At 36.3% G+C, this 23164-nt stretch overlaps 1 long non-coding RNA gene and 1 pseudogene across 1 annotated transcript in view; one reads left to right on the top strand and one right to left on the bottom strand.

The window, feature by feature from the left end:
• LOC136794331 (uncharacterized) overlaps positions 1-23164 on the bottom strand; it is a 138138-nt gene that overhangs the window by 67034 nt on the left and 47940 nt on the right. The gene's annotated exons all lie outside the window — the stretch shown is intronic.
• Positions 5602-23164, top strand: part of LOC131756892 (ensconsin-like) — a 51829-nt pseudogene continuing 34266 nt past the window's right edge.

Genomic DNA, 23164 nt, shown 5'->3' with positions numbered 1-23164 from the left:
AAGAAAGAAAGAAAGAAAGAAAGAAAGAAAGAAAGAAAGAAAGAAAGAAAGAAAGAAAGAAAGAAAGAGAAAGAAAGAAAGAAAAAGAAAGGAAGATGACAAGGAAGTTGTCATTCTTGGCCTGGGTTCATAAAGGAAAAAAAAGTCTCAACTAGGATGCCATAATCAGAGATTCAGCCTAAGAATCAAACTATGGATTCAGACTTAGAATTTATGTAATCTACATAGTCAAGAAATTCCCCCAAGATAGTAACCCAAAACAAACAAACAAAAGTTCCAATCTGGTGATAGCTCAAAGGCACTTAACAGAAACAAAGACAAAACTCTTTGAAGAAACATGCCCTCAATGCAAACTTCAAGAATTCCAATAAATAAAGTGCAACTTAAGAAGAGTACACATTCTTTTAGTCCCAGACACTGTGCTTGATATTGGGGATGTACAGTAAACAAAGCAGACCACAAATCAGTCCTCATGGAATATAGTGGTCTTTTATTTTAAAATAATTAATCTAGATTTTGTGTCCAAAATAGATTGGAGAGAATCAAAATAAGCGGAGAAATTAATCAGGGTCTATTGTAATAATCTACAAAAGAGAAGACAGTGGCAGGACCAGATTAGAGATAGTGAAATTTTAGAAAATATTTTGAATATAGCGACAGTAGGTTATCCCTCCTCTGTTGAGCATGGGACATCAGAAAAAGAGAGAAATTCTTTAAAGATGAAGTGAAGATTTTTGACTTGAACAAAAAGTCACAAAGGATTAAGTCACAATTAACTTGAGATGTGGAGGAAAGGGAGAAAAATAGATTTAAGAGTAATAAAACTGAATTTCAGAAATATGTATTACATTTCAGATGCCGAGTGTTATGCAAGTAAATATGTTGAATGAGCATTTGGATATGCAAATTTAGAATTAGGTGAAGAGGTACAGGCTGGAGATGGAAATTTGGAGTCATCAGTGTATGAATGATATTTAAAGTCTGAAGACGACCATCTGGGAAGTAAATAAAGGTACATAAAAGACTCAGCCTGATAAGTAGCCAGGAAAGTGGGAAAAAGATCAGATTTTGGAGAATTGTAGAGAAGAGGAATTGATCAACTACAGCTAATCCTGCTGTAAGCCAAGTAAAAATGAGGACTGAGAACAAATCATTGGATTTAGCAATGTGAAAGTAATTGATGACCTTCATAAGAGCTGCTCCTTTAGACTTCTGGGGGAGAAAGCTTTATCATAATATAATCTAAAGAAAACTGAAGACAAAATAAGAAATTAAATATAGACAAATTTTTTAAAACTTTTACCAAAAAGAGAGAAATGGGACAGTAGTTGAAGAGAATTGTGGGTCAGAGACCCTTTCTTATAATGAGATAAATTATAGAATATTCTATGTTGATAGAAATGATTTTATAGTTAAAGAAAAACTGATTAATCCATAGGAAATGGAGCAATTACTAGGACCATATTCTTAAGTAGGCAGAGGAAATGGGCTCGATTGAACAAGTAGAAAGGTTGGTCTTAACTAAGAGCATGTACAATTGAACCATATTGTGAGGAGAGAGGGCCAAAGCATGTAGACTCAAACATAGGTAAGTTTCCATATATAATGGGGAAGCTTGTGAAAAAAGTCTGATTAATTACATTTTTATAGTGAAATAGAATGCAAAGTCACTAGCTAAACTGAAAATAGATTGGTGGGGGGCAAGGGTTGTTGAAAGTTTGAAAAGAAAAGAGACTATATAAAATAGTTGTCTAGAAGAGTGAATGGATGTGGGAAAAATGTTGGAAATCTCTCTGGACCCACTTGAGATTAGTGGCCATGATTTATAGAAAGACCATGTAACACGGTTGTGTGTCTGAGGTTTTTTTGTTTGTTTGGTTGGTTTTGTTCTGTTTTGGGGTGTTTTGTTTTGGTTTTTTTTTGGGGGGGGGTTGCCAGCCATATTTAGCTGTGTGGCATAAGTATGGAATACGTAGACAGTAAACTTAATCAAAACTAGGGTTTTTCTAGGCAAGTGTAACTAAAAAGCAAGAAGAAACAAGATAGATGAGGGTATGTACAAGGGAGTGAAAAGTGGTTATCATATCATGATATACCATAATTTAAAGCTGGGTAAGCAAAATGAATTTATGAGGGTGATAAAGAAGAGTAAAAAGTTATAAAATCAATTTATTTAGGTCCTGATGACATTGTATGATTTTAGGAATTAGTATAATAAGGCAGTGAGTTGGAAATTCAGAAGGTAATAGATTTAGAACAGGATGATTGAAATTGAGATTATGAAATTCTTGTAGCCACTAGTAATGGTGAAATTTGATGTATAGTCATTAGCTGAGGTTGGGTGAAGTATGAAATTAGTGCAGAAGAGGAAGTCAAAAAATAAGAGTACAGAATATTGGAAGAATCATCTATGGGAATAATGAAATCATCAAGAACAGCAACAGCAACAATGATGGAGGAAGTAACAGAGTCACAAAAGTTAAATTTTGTGGAGGAAAGGGAAATGATAGCAGTAGATATAAACAAAAATGAATGCACTGGGTGTACCATTTACAGAAAAATATAGGACACCCAGTTTAATTTTAATTTCAAATAAACAAAATATATTTGGGGGGATATAATTATATTAAAACTATTCATTTATCTGAAATTCAAATTTAACTGGGCATCTTGTATTTGTATTTAGTCTTCATCCGGCAAACTTAACTGGGTGATATAATTTTATGTACAATTCAAAGTTTGAGGGTTCTAAGGAAGAGAAAGCATGAATGATATGTAAGCAGTCTTAAGGATCAATGAAGACAATTTCCCCCTCTCTGGCCCAATACTACAATGAATTTGTGAGTAAACATTAAGAACCAATTTTCAATTAGAGCAAGATGGTAAAGAGATCCTTCAAAGAATCTGATGATGTAGGATATTTGGGGAATGACAAATCATAAGTTCTAGAGATCAAAGTGGAAGGGTTTAAAGGGTTGAAAGAGATGTAAGATGAGGTTAATAATATAGGGGATGGCTTGAGCAAAATGGAGATTTGAATCCAGGGAATGACCTTAGAGTCCTGTGTTTCTTGTAGTGATGGATACAAGCGAGGTTATAGATAACAGTGATATTATTCCTGTGGGTTTCAAAGAGCTAGCGAGAGTTGAGGGGGAGAAGGGGAGAGGGAAAATTCTTCCTGGAGTGTGTAGTGTTCTGGGTGTCATCTTTTCTCCTCTGGTAATGTGGAAACTGGAGAGAAGGTGGAGTTCTTGAGCTTTAGCTCTTGGTGGAGGAAGGGGTGATCCAAATGAACTCATGGAATGGAAAAGCAAGATGGCCAGCTCTGTCCCCAGGAACCAGCCTACCCTGCACAACAAAAAATTAGGATTGATTCTCCAATAATTTTGGATAATTGAACAGCTTACTAGCAACTCTTAATGATTAATGCGATTGTTGAGATACATGAAATTAATGAGAGGTTAATTGTCTCCTTCCTGACTAGAATATAAGGTCCATGAGGGTCGTGGTTATGTCTGATTTGCTCAACAATTTTTCCTTAATCACTAGAACAATGCCTGGCCCTTAGTTTGTAATGGTTAAATAACTATTTAATGAATTCAGTCAATGAAGGAACCAACTGAACTATCCAAAAAAATGTTCTTTAATTACAAGATATGAGAAGAGATGCAGGTTTTGAGACTGTACCAGAAAGAACAAGTAAAAATGAAAAAAGTAGAGACAAATTTAATGAGCAAAAGTTTTAAAAAGAAAATCTAACAGAAAAGACTAAACTGAAGATTAAACACCATTGAATAAATGAGTTAGTAACTTGGTAGATAAACATAAAGAAATTAAATAGTATGTAGAACAGAGAGATGAATAGTTGGAAAACATAGAGGTGAGGTTGAGAGGCAAGAAGTATTAAAATTTCCAAATCACATAAAACATGTACTTCAGAGGAAGAAAATATGAAAGAGAAGCAATATCTAAATATACAATGGTTGACTTTTTCAAAAAATTGGTAAAGATAAATCCTCAGACTAAGAAAGAAGATGGGATCCTGAGAAATATAGGAGAAATTTATTCCACATTATACACATGGTAATAAAACTGCAAAATACTAAAAGAAAAAAAGAGTATATTTTAAAAGTAACCAGAAAGAAAGAGAATAAGCAAACAATCATTATTGCCAAAGAAAAGGTCGCAATAATGACCACTGTCAAAGAATCAGGAAAATGCAAATTAAAATGAGATACAATTTACACGCACTACACTGGGAAAATTAAAGTGTGACAATTTCAAGTTAAAAATAGAATGTAAAGAAATTGAAATTTTAAAATATAAATGACTAAAATTTCTTTTGACAGTAATCTGAGAGTAATTTGACCTTATAACTCAGCACATCCACATCTAGGTATACACTAATTAATAAAATTTCATGCACATGTACACAAAATTTGTGAATACAAATATTTTTCTTATAGGACCATTATTCTAAGGTGAAATGGGAAACATCCTAAATGCCCACTAACATTAGAAAGGATAAATTAATATGAAAATATTCATGCAATGGAATTATATGGAATTACATGCAGTTAAAATGCATGAAGTGGAGCTACATTTATAAAAACGTAAAAACTCAAAAACATCAGGTGCATTTATATATATATATATATATATATATATATATGCAGTACTTGCCTATATATATGCAGTAATATATTAGATCATTTATATGAAGCATTTAGACATACAAAATAGTTTACATTTTCTTTTCTAAATATGCACGTGGTATGTAGTATAGACATTTGGTATAGTGTAAGAACATCCATAGGAATGATTCAGGATAGTAGTTACCTGAAGAGACAGAGAGGGGGAGAAAAGGGAAGGATACACAGGGAATATCACTCTGTAAGGATTTTTGTGGGAGAAAATCTGAAGCAAGCATGGCAAAATATTGAGTCCGCAAAACAGGCTGGTGAATGATATTGATGATTGTTGTATTATTCTCTATACTTTCTTAATGCTTGAAAACGGTTATAACTTTGGCTTAAATTCTTCATTATGAAAATTAAAATGTCAACAATTTTCATGAATTGTATGCATCAATCTTTTGACTTTTTATTTCTCTTCCATTTACAGTTCCTAGACTATGAGAAAGGCTTTTTAGTCTGTTGACTATCAAGAGTTCAGTTACATTAAGTGTTATTAGATGGTAAAAGTTACTCTCCTTTAACACCTCACAAACTATGACCTGTTTCTCTTCCATTTTTTAGAGGGTAATGTAGTTTAATAAATATAGGTAAGCTCATTAGACTGTTTTTTGTGTTGACTCAATCAACATATCGTAGAACTTAAAAACCCTGGCAATTCTTAATGCTGGATTCCCCTTTGAAAGTATCTACTTTAAAAATCTAGGTTTGGGGCAGAATACGTATTCTGCAGGGCAATGGAGATCTTAAAAGAAAGTGGACCTGGGCAGTGGAATGGCTTGGAGATGAACTTGAAAGACGACCATACACTGGCAATCCTCAATACACTTACAACAATTGGTCTCCTCTGGTGTAAAGCAATGAAACATCAAATGGTTATTTCTTGGAGAGATCACAGAGTGCCAGGATGACACTTGCAAAAGCTTGTGAACTCTGTCCAGAGGAGGAGCCAGGTGACCAAGATGCCCCAGATGAGCATGAGTCGCCTCCACCTGAAGACGCCCCATTATACCCCCATTCACCTGGATCTCAGTATCAGCAGAATAACCATGTGCATGGACAGCCGTATACACGCCCAGCAGCACATCACATGAACAACCCTCAGAGAACTGGCCAACGGGCACAAGAAAATTATGAAGGCAGTGAAGAAGTATCCCCACCTCAGATGAAGGATCAGTGAAATGCACATGATTAACTGGTTCCATCAAGACTGTGCACCCAGGCCTCACAGTCCAACCTTTTTCTGTGTCTCGCTAATATTTAAAACTAGAGGGCTTCCCTGGTGGCGCAGTGGTTGAGAATCCGCCTGCCGATGCAGGAGACACGGGTTCGTGCCCGGGTCCGGGAAGATCCCATATGCCGCGGAGCGGCTGGGCCCGTGAGCCATGGCCTCTGAGCCTGTGCGTCAGGAGCCTGTGCTCCGCAACGGGAGAGGCCACAACAGTGAGAGGCCCGCGTACCACAAAAAAATAAATAAATAAATAAATAAAACTAGAAAAACTATTCCTAATCAACATGGAGTGGAAAGTTTATTCACTGTCTTACCTGCAGAAATTTGCTGTCAATATATAACCTTCCTGCAGTGGAAAGTGTATAGTGTTTTGTAATAAATGGCCTGATGCTAAGGTTAAGAGGTAATCCAGGTACTGGCCTAAGGGCAAGAGATTACTTTATGGCATGTGACAATTTCGAGCTTATTTTGTGCAAAGGCTTGATGGTTCAGACTTCACCCTATGATACACAGTATGCTTTTAATTTAGGATGGTTAGAGTTTAGTGGTGCTAGCAACATGACCTTTGCCTAGTTTCTTGAAAAACAAAACAAAACATAACAGAGAAACAAAATTGTTTTAAAGAAGTGTTCAAGTTCCAAGCTTATAGATCCCAGATAGATGGGGAATCTCTATGACTGTTTCCAGAGGGTGACTCTTGAGACAATTAAAGCAGATGACAATGAAGAATCAAATAGAAGGATTACAATAGTGACAGGTAAAACGATCTTCCCAGAGAGACCTGCCATATCTCTAGCACTGAATCACATTATTTAGTTACAAAAAAGCCTTTTGTCATCAATAATTCATAAACAAAACAACTTTCCCTCCACTATTCTCTTTTCCTATTTTTTCTTTTATCAGTTTCTCCCTGAATAATCTTCATTTATCTCATCATTCTATGTCCTTAAAACAGACTGTTACATAATTTAAACATATTACATAAATTTTTGTAGACACAGACATATTTACTCTAAAATTTATATGGAAAAGACACATGCCCTAGAAGAACAGAAACCATCTTGATAAAGAAGAATAAAGTGAGAGAAATCATTATATATACCTAATCTTAAGGCTTACTGTAAGCTACAGTAATCAAGACAGTGTGACACTGGCACAGGGGTAGCCACATAGATCAGTGAAACAAAATAGAGAAACTATAAATAGACTAGCACAAATATGACCAACTGATTTTTGACAAATGGGCAAGAAACAATTCAATGGTGGAAGGACCAATTTTTAACAAATTGTACTATAATAATTGGATTTCTGTATATGCAGAAAATAATTAGTAACCTTAACATTATACCTTATACAAAAATTAACTCAATATTAATTATGGACTTAAGTGTAACATGTAAAATATAAAACTTTAGGGAAAAAAAAGAAAATCTTCAGGATCTAGGGCTAGCCAAAATGTTTAAATGTTTTGAGACTAGAAATACTAGAAAATACTAGAAAATACTGACAAATCAGATTTTATTAAATTAAATAATTTTGCTCTTAAAAAAAAAGAATGACAAAGCAAGCTACAAACAGATAATATCTGCAAGCCACATGTTCAATAAGGGACTAATATATGAAGAACTCTCAAAATTCAGCATTAAAAAAATTTTAAAAGCAATTCAAGTGCAAACTGGGCAAAAGAAAAAGACATGAACAGACATTTCGCTAGAGAGAATACTGTACACAGACAGCAAATAAGCACATGATAAATGGTTCAAAATCATTAGCCATTACAGAAATACAAATTAAAACCACAATGAAATATCACTAGATACCTCTCAGATGACTATAATGAAAAACAGTGACAACAAAATGCTTATGAAGATGCAGAGAAACTGGATCAACCATACAATCCTGGTGGGAATGTAAAATGGTACAGTCATTCTAGAAAACAGTATGTCAGTTTCCTATAAAAATAATATGCAATTACTATATGACCCAGCAATTGTACTCTTGGGCTTTTATCCCAGAGAAATGGAAATTTATGTAAATACAAAAAGCTGTACTGTCTGTAATAGCCAAAAACTAGAAAGATTACATATTTCCTCCAATGGGTGAATGTTTAAAGAAACTGTCATCCATCTAGTCCATGGAATAGTACTCAGCAATAAAAAGGAACAAATATTTGATATGTGAAACAACTTGGATCTATCTCTGAGGATTATGCTGAGTGAAAAATAAAACCAGTCCCCAAAGTTTACATACTCTAGGAATTCATTTATGTTATAGTTTTGAAATGACAAAATTATAGAATTGCAGAACAGATTAGTGATTGCCAAGGGCTCATCACAAGGGAGAGGCTGGGTGGAGAGGGATGTGTGGTGCTTGTTTGTTTGTTTGTTTTGCGATACGCGGGCCTCTCACCTCTGCAGCCTCTCCCGCTGCGGAGCACAGGCTCCGGTCGTGCAGGCTCAGCGGCCATGGCTCACGGGCCCAGCCGCTCCGCGGCATGTGGGATCTTCCCGAACCGGGGCATGAACCCGTGTCCCCTGTATCGGCAGGCAGACTCTCAACCACTGCGCCACCAGGGAAGCCCGGGATGTGTGGTTTTAAAAGAGTTAACAGAAGAGATTCTATTGCGATGGAACTGTTCTGTGTCTTTGACTGTGGTGATGGTTACAGAAACTTACACATGAGATAAAACTGCATAGAACTAAATACACACATACAAACACATATAAATACAAGTAAAATTGGGAAAATCCAAAAATGACCAGTAGATTTTATCAATGTTAAAATTTTTGTTGTGGTATTGTACTATAATTTGCAAGATGTATTATTGAAAGAAACTGGGTAAAAGGTACACAGAATCTCTCTATATTATTTATATGTGAGTTTACAGTGATCTCAAAAAGTTTTTTTAAAAAAGCATGTCTGATGCTATAATTATAAAATAGTCATTTTTCTTTCATAACTGAAAGTTGCCAACACTGGGACATATTATGGCAAGTACTTGAGATGGTTCAAAAGACTTCCTTACATCACTCACTTCTATTGGGGTCAAGTATAGTAATAGAATCATTGTGAATTCGCTCAGTGAAAGAGAGCTAGGATCTGACTGTGCTGACAACTTTGAAATAACCTTGAGGCAGAATACTGTGGTTCTTTTGAGAAGACAATCTGTGCAAACCTAGGCAATAAAGTGTTCAAATTTAGGTGTGCTACCAGCAACTTCTGAGAGTAAAAGGGAGTTGATGAAAGAGAAATTAGAATTGATGAAAGTTGCTAGGGGCTGTCCAAAAGTCAAGACTATTTTATTAGTTATAAACAAGTCACTGAGACTGTTCTTTTCCAACTTCCAATTCAGAAAGGAACTAAAGTGACTCCAAAAAACAAAGTTGCTTTTGTGACTACGGTACCAGTGATCGCTCCAAAGCTATCGGTCATCTGTCCGTAAAATGAGCAGATGTCTTCCACAGGAAGCCAAGAATTACATATTTATGTGATGGGAGTCAACTTTCATGTAAAAGGATCCAAAGGTCATTGCCCAAATAGATTCTGATGCGAACTGTGAGACTGACAAGGGTACTGCGTTTGGTTTCAATACCCAGGGATGGCTTTCCAGGTACTCCAATACTTCCACTGATTTCAGTGCATTCATAGGAGGATCAAAATGCCTGCTGGTTTCAATGAAGGTAATGAAGACACATTTACATGTAGTTTTATATAGGACTTCATGTCAATGTTTTTAGAGCATATACTGTGGATGAGGACTGGAATTTATACTATGCTTGGACTTACTCTTATAACTATTTCATGATAGAGAGTTGAAGTTCATTTGTAATTGTTACCTAACATTTAAAAAAATGTTCTTTGATGAACTTATGTTTGCCAGGGTGGAAAGGTGGGGGGAAGGGATAGTTAGGCAGTTTGGGATTGACATGTACACATTGTCATATTTAAAATGGATAACCAGCAAGGACCTATTGTATAGCACAGGGAAGTCTGCTCAATGTTTTGTGGCAGCCTGGATGGGAGGGGAGTTTGGGGGAGAATGGATATATGTATATGTATGGCTGAGTCCCTCTGCTGTGCACCTGAAACTATCACAACATTGTTAATTGCCTATACTCCACTATAAAATAAAAAGTTTAAAAAAAGTTAAAAAGGAACAGTCTCTAGGACCTTATGAAGTAGCCAAAGACCTTGTTCTCCCTCACATATTTCTTAACTATCTTTGACTTCTGGGTGCCTACTAATATTACTTGATGACAAAATGGAAAATAAAATTCTCTTAGGGTACCAAAAAAACCAAAATGTTCTTTGTTCTGACTTTACTTATAAAAGAAATGGTTTAGGGTCCTTCTTTATCAAAGAAAATGTCATCACTTTTCATTTTCTTATAGGATCCTTAAGTAATTGTCCATCAAATAAGTCAGTGATGATCCTTTTTCAGAAAAATCTGTTAGTTTCCACCTTTAGCATACACATTTGCAAATGATCAATTTCTACTTAAATTTAATTGAATGAGAACTAAATAAGTGGGCTCTATTTTTTAATAAATTTGCTATACTTTGGGTATGTCACATGAACTTTTTTTAAAATCTGAAATCATGCAAATGTCTTTCTTTAAAATACCAGAGATTTTACTCTCCTATAAAATTTGCGTTGTTAGGAATATATAGCATAAAAAGAACCAAATGCTATTAAGGTTCTTAAGCTGTCAATTAAATTCTGCACACTACACTTATTCTGTTCCCATTTGCTAACAAGTAAAAGTGCAAAGTCAAACATGTTCTTACAAAAAGCACTATAAGCTGCATGTAAATGAGCCCACTTTTCCTGAGGATCTATCTTCAATTTGATGGTACATTTAAGTGCTTGCTTTCATTTAGAAGAGACTGAAATATACATATAGGAATTGAGAGCAGTGAAAATGCCACTTAACCAAGATTTTCCCCAGGAATAAAAGAATCAAAACAGATTATGCTGTCTCTTTAAAGCAGCTACTTGATTAATTAAACAATTAATTTCTATCAGGATATACAGACAGTAAATGTAGAAGCAAATGCTGCAGGCGGTAAGTGACCAGAAAGAAATACTAAACTGGCAATTTTATTGAATAATTTTGCTGTTAAGTGATTCAATGTCTCTCTTTTCTTTCTTTCTTGGTTCAAATACAATACTGATAACTGCAGATGAGTTAGACTCAACAACTATGGCTACTTACCATAAATTTGTAATTTTCCAAATAGTAGGACCTCTATAGATATGTAATTCAGACCAAAAAATTCCACTCATTCTTTCTATTTTATTTCAGGATTTGTGGACACAACCAAACATTGTAATATTCGTCATTGTGGCATGTTTTATCAACATTACCTGTATCATAGCCATCTCTACAGTGGTTTCCCAACTGGAACCCATTCTGGACAAGTGACTTTGACAGGCATGGTTACATAGAGGCTAAAAAGCATAATTTCTGCTGTCAGACACACCTAGGTTTAGATCCTACGTCTCCCCCGTAACTAGCTATACCACAAAGGGTAAGTCACTCAACTACTTTTTTTTTTTTTTTTTTTTTTTTTACTCAACTACTTTTGTAACAACAGAACCAGCCCTAACTGGCCCTTGTCCTGTTTCTAACAAGACGCTGAGCTGTTTTTCAGAGACAGCAGAAACAAAACTGCAAGTCATGCATGTGAAGCATGAGCAGATGAGAAAATTTTGAATTCAAATAACACCTGGAGTCAAAGTTTCTCTACCTCCCCCATGGAACAAAAGAACTGGGACATGACCAGAACTTGAACACCGGAACCCTTTCAGAAGCAAAGGGTCTGTTGTTCGGGAAGATGCAGTGCTAACATGCCCTTTTTACCCTATCTTACCATAACGGCCAAGTTCCAAAGACTTTCAGTTGAAACCTGCCTCACTGGTGCTTCTGCATACCAACCTTCCTCCCCTAACTCATAAAAATTGATCGAACCCCAGAGCAGGGAGACAGATTTGAGCAGTGCCTCCTGTCTCCTTGTTGGCTGACCTTGAAATAAAGCTTTTTCTTTTCTCAAAACCTGGTGTCATAGTATTGACTTCTGTGCATGTCTTGCAGCGAGCCCTTGCTGGGCTCCAAGCTTGTTTCCTTTTCTATAAATAGGTATGATCTTACTTAACTTATCAATAAAATAATATTTATAAATTTCTTTTAGTCCCAAAATTTTAAAAAAATAATAGATGCCAGCTCTTTTTATTTTAACTTGCCTCAGTTGGGTGTGACATCCACTAAACTCTGAAGAGCAACTCTGTGATGAAAATATTTTAAGTAATACTAAACAGGGTCGGTGAAACTTAGTTTGTGTATCAGATTGCATATTGCTTGCAAAAAATTGGCCCATCTCTTTTCTGTGAGAGAATACATCACCCCATTGAATTCGGGTTAGGACACTTGACATGCTTAGGCCAATGAACATGAGTAGAGATGACTAAGCTACTTTCTAGCAGAAGCTTAAACAGGCGTCAAAGCTACCACAAGCTCTCTTGATTTTTCCTTCAGTCACGAGAACTGCCATGTCCCTCATAAGGGGAATACTTCAGCCTATGTCCTAGAGCAGAGCTGACCAGAGATAAGCAGCAACCAAAGTACAGTAGTCAGTATATAATTAATGTGAATGAGAATAAGTGTTTGTATTGTATGCCACTGAGATTTTGGTATTGTTTGCTATTTCAGGAAAACTGACTAATACAAAAGTTGATACTTAAAAGTAGGGGACTGTATAACAAAACTCTAAACTATGTGGCTTTGGCTTTGGGGTCAGGTGTCTGTATTGAGAAAATTGTTATTGCAGTCTGGAAAAATAATATCTCACAATATGCAATGGCAAAACAACTTGGATGGCGAATGATAAGTGTGATAAATCTGGCTTTAGGCAAAGAATTTGCAAAATTCAATGTTACTAATATCCCTTGGTTGCCATTGGTTGCTTTTGACAAAGCATGACGAAAAAGAGGTGTTCTCAGATCCATCATTTTTCAGGAAACAGTGAAAAGTGAGAAGAGAGAATTTAGGTTATTTTAGGACTTGTTGAAAGATGCAAATGTTCATCTTTTGAGCAGTAAACGTTGGTTTAGATTCAGTCTTTGGGCAAAGACCAAATCAAGGGTGAAATCTTCAAACCCCTTTTAAAAGGCTCTGATTGGATTAAGGTGGCCCCTAGGAAATCCTTTCACTTACACTGAATGGCTGAGCAAAAAGAGACAAAGTATGTGGACCCCACAATATGTGGCCTATAATTATCTTCAGAAAAAGGACTGTCCCAAAGAGGCTGTGGATTGGCCATTGGCACATGAAGATGATTGGAATCAAATAGATAAAATGAAACACAAGAAAGAAAGACTGTGGCTGTTTGAAATGTAAAATGACCTTTGGTTTCCGAATTTTCTCAGGCAGGAACTAGACTAGACAAGTGCTCAACCTGTAAAGAGAGTGTATTATACTAACCCCTCTTATGATGTAGCCATGAAAAATAATATTAGAAACTACTGGCGGGTGGATCCAAGAAAATGGAGATCAATGGACTAGGAGTCTACTCCCAGCTAAGTGAACCACCAGGGCCTATTCAAGAAATATTGCCCATGACCAAGGTAAGTGTTCCAAACAAGTTTTCCCAGAGGGACTTTTTTTTTTTTATGGCCATGCATCAGTGACTGCTATGCATCTTCATTTCTTCCTCTATGAAAGGAAGTAATTGATGTAGTTACCCTCTCTTGGTTTTGCCATTGGATATGCGTTGTAAGGAAGCAGAATTTTCCACCCTAAAATATGGCTCCTTAGCATATTGTTTGTTTGTTTGGCTGCACTACACAGCATGTGAGGATCTTAGTTCCCTGACCAGGGTAGAACTCATGCCCCCTGCTGTGGAAGTGCAGAGTCTTAACCACTGGACTGCCAGGGAAGTCCCTACCATATTGTTTTAAGCTGGTTATTTTCTGAGAAACAGAAGACGTCAGAAAGGCTCTAAAAACCAAGTAGGAGTTGTCGTTTTGTAAGAAACATTTATATTCCTAAAGGAAATCTCCATTTATAAAGGTGTCTCCCTCTCATAATTAGAAGAGGAGGATGACCAAATCTCTAAAAACCCTTATCAATGCAGAAGGCATTGACTTAAATCTGCATCACAATCATCCTTGTTTGTTGTGCTTTTCCTGGTAACTGACTCTCCTCTCTCTCAACATCCTCTTTTTTCTTTAGCTAAGAATGCTATATAAGCTGAGAGTTTTGGCCGATTTGGTGAGTTGCTCAGTTCTTCTAGGTCTCTCCCATGTATACATGTTATTAAACTTTGTTTTATTTCCTCCTGTTAATCTGTCTCATGTCAATTTAATCCTTAGGCCAGGCAGAAGAACCTAGAAGTTAGAGGAAAATTTCTTCTTCCCCAGCAGGGTGTTGGACTGAGGGGAGGTAAATAATATGTCTTTTCGGGTCATGGGATTCTAGATCATGATACCTGATATAAAGGATGCCATGAGATCCCAGAACTAGAATTTGATGTCATGATTGGATGAACCTTTTGGGTATTCTTTTGGGTGTAAGATCTGGGTGTGTTTTGAGTGCAGAAGGGAGAAAAATAAATACTTATAACTGAAAAGACAGATCACAGTAGACTTCAAATACTTAGTGCCTTCCTCCCTGTGGAAGAACATCTTGACCCTACTGATATGTATTTGGACATGTGATATGCTTGGCCAATGAAATGTGTTGTGCTGTGCTGAGGAAGGAAGAACTTTTCCTCTACCCTTCAAGGTTCCGTATGTCTGGTCTAAGTATTAAATTGACATGAGACAGGTTAACAAGAGACTTTGCATTTTACTTGTAATAAAGTTGAAACTTCTTATGTAGCCTAGAGAGTCCTACATTATCTTTTCTTCTCCCTCTCTCTGATCACAAATCTTTCCATTCTCCCACATTTCTTCCTGGGCAAGATGTACTAGGCTGTATTTATTTATTTATTGTCCTTCAAACTCACTGAATTTATTCCCACCTCAGGGATCTTGTACTTCTGGGTATAGTGTTTCTCTCCAAAAATTCACATTGCGCATTCTAGGTCAACATTAAGTTCTGTCTCAGTAAGGCCTTTTCTAACGCCTTCCCCAGACATGCTTTGGTATATTACACTCTTTCATCTCCCTCATAGTACAAAGGTATCCATCTACTTGTTTATTGTTTTTCCTCCATCAACTTGAACAGAAGTTTTAGGAAGACAGGGTACTTATCTAATTCACTTTCACAACTTTCAGGGCCTAAAACAGTGCTTGGCATATGACAGACACTCAAATATTTGTGATGGAAATTCCTCCATAACTAATGCATGCTGTGTTAAATTTACAAATTCCCTAAGTGCAAATAATGAGGAAACAATTACTCATTCCCTAAACATCTGAGTTTACTAGTCTCTTGACATAGTATTCATAACACTAGTGGCTGTGAATACACCTGCTGGGAAAGTTAATAGCCAAAATAATAGGGAAACTGCTACATATGTTAATTTCTTTGCTAAAGATATATATTTAATGACTAGCAAGTCTGTTAATTCTCAATTTCAATTAGTATGCAATAAGTATTCCAAGAGATGAAAATATACTAGCAGTTTTTATTTTATTTAATCCATAAAATAGAATATATATAGCATACTATTTTAATCTTCTTTTAATGGAAGATAAAGGCTGAAATTTTTTCCTAAATGTCAAATTTGTTACTATATATATTTAACAAAAGCTATTCAAATAACTCATCAAAAGGAAATAAGACAAATTAGGGGTAGAACAGGTAATTAAAAATGACATAAAATTACATAATTTTCCTGAAACTACAAATTATATATGGCAACGCAATGATGATGAAAATATTTTGTTTAATATAAGACTTTATATAAAAATATTTTAAAATACCATGGCACCATAATTCTATTAGGGTTTACTTATTAATCTCTATTCCTAGACAAAAAGAAATTTTTAATGTTCCTTGCATTTGACATCTGCGAAAGGCCCAAGGTTATTTAGTAATTCAGATGTGAAAAATTATGATGAAATCAACCCTGACTTTCCCATTGCAAAAGTTAGATTTGCACAGCATTAAGCACACACTTTTCTTACATGTAGTAGTTGCTCAGTAAATATTTGTTGAATGAAGGTTAATTGAACACTTAATGAATTGTCTAAAAACCTGATTTTAGGAATTCATTTTACCCTCTTTCTCTGTGAAATCTTTGAACTGGTAGCAGAGAGGGCTTCTTTTCCTCTCACAGCAATGCTAAGAAGTGGGAAAATAAATCCAAATGTAGTATAACTCAAAGAGTCAGGTTCAATGTCTCTCACATGAATTTGACACTAAGTAGATCTTTATGTTATTATTCCACCTTTTTTTCCCCCAATGGTTTTGTGCATAAGTCTTTTTTTTTTTCTGATTACTTTTTCAGTTGCAGTACACAAAAGAAAAAAAAATGTCTTTGGGGTTTAAGCCCTCCATATATACTCTTTCTTGATGCTACTATCAAACAAACTTCCATTCTCTCCTGTTCATTTATTGAAGATTTTGGGGCCAGCTCACAGTCTAGTAGACCTTTTTTGCTGTCTCTTAAAGAGATTTATATTTCCATGTATACACAATCTGATAAACTCACCTTGATATTTCTACAACTTCTTAAATTCAGTGGCCTCACATATCTTCTACATCAATCACCCATCCTCTGGTCCACCTTCCTCTAAGATGTTGTTCTAACACAAAATCTGAAGCTCCAGTAGTCCACTCCCTTACCGCCATTCATTTGTCTTCCTGCTCAATTCCTGAGTTCTTTCCCATCCCCCCCCAACCTCAAGGACCTCATAGGGACCTTTAATACTTTGACCCCTTCATTTTCTTCTTTGTGAGCAATTCATAAGCTCTATGATCTCTGTTTTATTTTAGCCTCTATTTCAGCTCTATTTAGTTTGGATCTCAATTTTATTATAAGAACAATAAGCCAAGCTATATAGAAGTATGTCTATTTTTGTTTGTTTGTTTTTACACCTTCCTACATCTCCTTTTTTTCATCCTCCCAGCAAAACTGCAAGGTGGTTAAGTACTGCTAGGAAATCACACAACTCTAAATAGAAGGATCTCTATACATTCTTGGCCTCCAAACCAATTTCAAGGAGGCTCTAACAGGGTTTTCTAACTGCTAATCCTAGAAACATTGTATGACTCATTTCGAGGATCTCTCTGCTTCCTTTAACTAAACTGATTATCTCCACTTTCTTCAGATTTTCTATTCTATGGTCTTCTGATATTGCATTCTTCAGATTTTCTTTGTGTCTTCCAACTTTTCTTACCTTCTCTTCTTGGCAGACTTCTATCCATACCTTTAATGGTAGTATTTCTCTCTTCCTCAGTCCATGCTCTACCCACTATACAGGTTCTCCCTGAGTAAACTCATTCATTTTTTACATAATGATAAATTACAGATCTATATTTCCAACTGAGATTTTACTGTGAATTCAGACTCGTATACCCAAAAGCATGCTGAATATCTAGTTCCACCTAGAAGGTCTGCTATACCTCAGACTCATCACACTTTACCTGGTTACTACTCCAATATCCATTCAATATTTTTGGCTGGTACCCTGAAAGGCACTTTTGGTTCTTTCTTCTCCTTCGCCTCCCATACTCAAGAAGTCAGTAAGTCCTGTCAAATTATTCCTATACATATTTTCCTAATCTTTTTCTTATCCATTTCTACTGCCTTCATACTGTCTCAGTCTTTCTTCTCCTCTGGCTTGGCAACTATTATATGATCATTATTTCTCCTGTCTTCTCTTTCTTCAGAATGGTCAAAATGATATGTGTAAAGAACAGTCTGGCCAAGTCACTTCTGCTCCTAATAGATTCCCTATGGGGTAAAGTTTAATACCATATTTGCCCCCTGAATAACTTTCCAGACCTTTTTCTCTCTTGCTCTTACCTTGCACACCATACAGATATATACCAGGAGTGTTATTATATACTATGTAACCACACACCCTCTCCTATATCCAGTCCTTCTTCTAGCAAATTCTGATTCAGCTTTTCTAACTCAGCTCAGAAATCACCTTCTCCAAGAAGTCTTACCTGACTTCTCTATGGTTTTGTCTCAGCCACATGGATTAGGTGCACAAGTGGTATCCTCAGTGTCCTGAGTATATGTTTATTTTTGTATTTGGCACACTGTGCTATAGTGCCATATATATATTATATAATATATATATATAATATATATTATATATATATAATATATATAATATATATATATAATATATATTATATATATAATATATATAATATATATTATTTATATATATATTATATATATTTATATATATATATAATATATATATAATATATATTATATATATAATATATATAATATATATTATTTATATATATATTATATATATTTATATATATATATAATATATATTAGCCGTGCTGGGTGGCTTGTGGGATCTATGTTCCAGGACCAAGGATTGAACCCAGGCCTGTGGCAGTGAAAGCGCCAAGTCCTAACCACTGGACGGCCAGGTAATTCCCTACATTGTGCTATAAACATATGTTTAATGTCTATAGCTGTAAACAGAAAATTTGTTACTTCAGGGTAAGTACTGTTTCTTATTCAACTTTGTAGTCTGAGCACTTAGCATAAAATGTGACAAAAGTAGAAGATTTAAAAAATATTTATTGAACTATTTAATACTTCAAGCATGCCAATATTCTATCTGGACAGTCTGTTCAACTATTCTCTCTCTATGAATATGCTACGTTTTGGTGGATTTGGGGCTGCCTGGCATGTTTTTTCCCCATCTTAACTCAAGGTTGAATGTGATTCAGGCTTGTCTAGTCATGGATTGTCTTGGGCACAATGGTTTGTTCAGAGATAGCTGCTTGACTAAACTAAGGCCAACTTGAATTTTTCCCAAACTTGAGATATGAAACTAAGGATGAGGCATTCTTTCCCACATGGCTGCTAAGTTGGTAGAATGTGAATTTGTAGCTAATGGTAATAGCCATCCCCACCTGCCACACAGAGGAATTCTTTTTGCAGAAGGAGACATGAAACCAAAAATTAGAAGGAAGCAGAGCTGAGAAACAATGAGATACAGTCCTGTTGATCTTGTGTGAACCTTAAAAGCAACTGTGTCTGAAATCACATTCTCCCTGACATCTCCCTGTTATATAAGCCTATAATATCCCTTAAGCTAACTGAGTCTGTTATTGATAATTTAAAGTAAGACTGACATCTAGAGCATCATTTAAAGCATGCTTTGATCCCCAAGTCTTCTCAAAACCTCCTAGCCCACAATATATAACTCCCTCTGGATTCCATGGATCAATTTTTTATTGGCATCTTATACATAATAATTAAGATTGGCCAAGTAGAGGCAGAGTCAAGAGATGAAGCTATAGAATCATATAATTTCACACACACTTAAATATATCCATACCAGGAACCAATGTATACACCTTGGTCTTCACCTTATGTGAGGCAAAATGTGCTTACTTGTTCTATTTTTCTTCTTTCTTAAAATAATTTGAGTTGTATTTCTGCCTTTCACTTACAACTGAAAGAGTCCTGATGAGTATGCATGGACCTCAAAAGCTAGAGCCCCTGCTCTCAAGGAAGTTCTAGACCACTGACCATGGAGGAGAAAGACCTGTACAACGTACTACAGTGTTCTATTCAAAGCAGCATGTAAAATGAATTGAGAGACTAGAAGAAGAATTGATTATTTAAAATAGAGAAACTATAGATAAAAGTTAGAATAGAGGAACTATGGATAAAAGTTAGAGTTTAGACACAAAGAAACACAGTAAATGCAGAATTCATAGTTTTTGAATTAGTAAATAAAACCTGGAAAAATTGATTTAAGAGGAAATTATCTGGTTTTCTTTCAAAATCATTCAACTGTTTTCACTGAGAGAGAGTATATAGAGAAAGCAACTCCTGTCATACAAGTGCTGTTCACAATTTCAAGCAAGGTTGTTTAGGTCAGTGTCTTAGGTGCTAAGGAGATGTGCTACAAAGACATCAAAGTCAAGTAAATATCTCATCATGAGTTATTGTTTTAGCAGAAACCATTCTTGCCCTATATAACGTGCTTTTGGGAAAATAAAAGGCATAATGAATAATTTATCTTTGGATAACCTTGCTATATTTCTAAGTTCAAGGAACAGCCAGATTCATAAAATTCACATAACCAGACTACCTCAAGGAACAAAACTCTGGGCATAGAGTGGGTCAAGAGGAGTCCTCCCAAGTGGGCTTCTTTTGCAGTTTTCTCAATATATCTTAAAAATAACAGTGCCCCTGCAGAAAATACATAGCTCTTAGTACTCTGGTGACAGGAATTGTAATAGCTAAGGGGGAAGACTATGTAAGCCTGTCTATTCTCATAGGTCAAAACTAAACTAACCACCTTCCCCCCCGTTCTTTCTTCTGTATTTTCAATCTTCGCAAATTACACCATGGTGTATTTGGCACTAGAGCTAGAATACTGGAAGTCATTTTATATCCTCCCATTTCCCTCTTTCCCCATATCTGTTTTCTAACTGTAGTTTGTTCATTTCAATGCATCAACATGAAAGCAGCAATATCTTCACAACCCGTTTTTTTCCATTCCTATTGCCTTAATTCTGCCATCACCACCTCTCTTCTTTGTCTAACTGCATATCAAGAGAGAAAGGCTTGCAAGAGAAAGCATGGATGTTTGTGAGCTAGACCAAGGGTACATAACCAAAACCAAACAATAACAGAAACAACTGTTTGGAAAGAAAACACCCAGGTCAAATTGGAAAAAAAAAAATAAGGTGAGGCAATGTTTTGGTTTGGATTTAAGCATGGAGAAGGGGGTAGAGCAATGTAGGATTAAAGATATGGAAGCAACCTAAGTGTCCATTGACAGATGAGTGGATAAAGAAGATGTGGCATATATTTAGAATGCAATATTACTCAGCCATAAAAAGCAATGAAATTGAGTTATTTGTAGTGAGGTGGATGGACCTAGAGACTGTCATACAGAGTGAAGTAAGTCAGAAAGAGAAAAACAAATACCGTATGCTAACACATATATATGGAATCTAAACAAACAAACAAAAATGATTCTGAAGAACCTAGGGGCAGGACAGGAATAAAGATGCAGATGTAGAGAACGGACTTGAGGACATGGGGAGGCGGAAGGGTAAGCTGGGATGAAATGAGAGAGTGGCATGGACATATATACACTACCAAATGTAAAATAGATAGCTATTGGGAAGCAGCACATAGCACAGGGAGATCAGCTCTGTGCTTTGTGACCACCTAGAGGGGTGGGATAGGAAGGGTGGGAGGGAAACACAAGAGGGAGGAGATATGGGGATATATGTATATGTATAGCTGATTCACTTTGTTATACAGCAGAAACTAACACACCATTGTAAAACAATTATACTCCAATAAACATGTTAAAAAAATAAAGATATAAGAAAGAAGAAAACAAGCAGTAGTTATTCTCTGAAGAATGTAAATATGAGGTGATCTAGATTAATTCTGAGGCTTGTGGCATTAACTATGGGGACCCATATGCACGTGCATAATTGAGCCACATTCATTAGTGTCTTGGATAAGGTGGATCTGCAGGACCTTGGTTTCAATCCCCCCACCTCCACTGAATTTTCCACATTACTGAGAGTCTCGCCCCTCAGTTATCTGTTCATATTTCTCTCCTATTTAAGACCATTAAGTGGTTTTCTAATGGCCACTCTCAGCATGAAAGCCATTCTAATAACTGTCAACTGATCTTGATCCTTAGTGCCAGTGAAACAGAAAAGAAGGCACTGGCAACATCCAAGACAGGAAGTAGTATCAAGTGTTATCAGTCTGTGCAACACACTATGCGTACAATCACTGTGGCTAGAATAGCCAGGTCTATAGGAGAAACAACTGCATTGAATTGACCATAATCCTCCAGCTCCCTTGCACTGGTCATGCAGGGCTGCTATGTGAACATACTGCATCTCTTATTATGCTTGCTACATTTATGTCCTTAATCAAAACTCTGATTTTGTTTTCTTCTCCTGAGCTTTTATATAATTTCTGTTGGACCACTCAGGGAAAAACTAAGAGATGGATTGAGGAGCAATGTCTAGGTCCAACTACCACTTCCTTCAAGAGTGGAGAATCATTATACATTCAGCAGTGGAAGCCACATTAGCACACTAAATAGGGCCAAAAGGCTTCACGCACAGGTCTCTTCAGACTCTTTCCCCATCAGTTGAAAGAGGGTTGTCTCTCCACAGGGCCTGGTAGGATGGTGACTTTGGCACTGTATCCAACAGAATCATAAAAGTTTGAGTCCCTCCCCTGCTGGAAGTTCCCCAGTATATTCAGATGGGTGATTACTGTCTTTGTCCCTTCTTGGGGACAAAGAGATCTTGGCCTCTTGCCAATCATCTTTCTCCATAAAGCAGCTAAATGTGGCTTGGAAAGCAAGGGAGGGAGAAAGTGGCTTTATGCCAGTAAGCACGTACTATTGCCAAATATTTGTGCCCTCTCAAAATTCATATGTTGAAATCTTAATGCCCAATGTGAAGGTGTTAGGAGTTATTAAATGGGATAGGGAGGTGCTTAAGTCACGAACGTGGTGCCCTCATGAATTGGATTAGTGCTCTTGAGCTCACTAGCCCCTTTCACCATGTGAGTACATGATCTGAAGTCTGGGACCTGGAAGGAAGCCCTACCTTGGCCATGGTGGTACTCTGATCTCAGACTTCCAGCCTCCAGAACTGTGAAAAATAAATTTCTATTTCTTATAAGCCACCCAGTTTGTGGTATTTTGTTATAGCAGCCTGAATGGACTAAGACAGCACAAAACATTTACTTGTGATTTTGAGCTGAACTGGGACTGCTGGTGGTTCAATTAAAGAAAAAAAATGAATGTTCAGTACTGTCCGTTCACGCAAAGACTTACATCAGGAGGCAAGGTCATCATTATTGTCACCATCTATGTCAGTTTTGAGGACACCTTGACTCAACGACTACAGCCACACTGCTTTTGGCTAGAACTACGGTGTTTACTCTTTTGGGTTGACTCAAGTTTGACTTACACTTTTTGTCAAGGAGTGCACCTAACTAAGGTCATTTGCTTCCCATCGTCATGATAGCGTCTCTTAAATACCACTTGGTTTTAATGTACAGACTGGAGGGGTTTTCCAGGG

The sequence above is a fragment of the Kogia breviceps genome, chromosome 5 (assembly GCF_026419965.1).
Source record: "Kogia breviceps isolate mKogBre1 chromosome 5, mKogBre1 haplotype 1, whole genome shotgun sequence".
NCBI classification, from domain to species: domain Eukaryota; kingdom Metazoa; phylum Chordata; class Mammalia; order Artiodactyla; family Physeteridae; genus Kogia; species Kogia breviceps.
The sequence above is the reverse complement of the archived record's forward strand: the minus strand, read 5'-3'. Positions and strand labels throughout refer to the sequence as shown.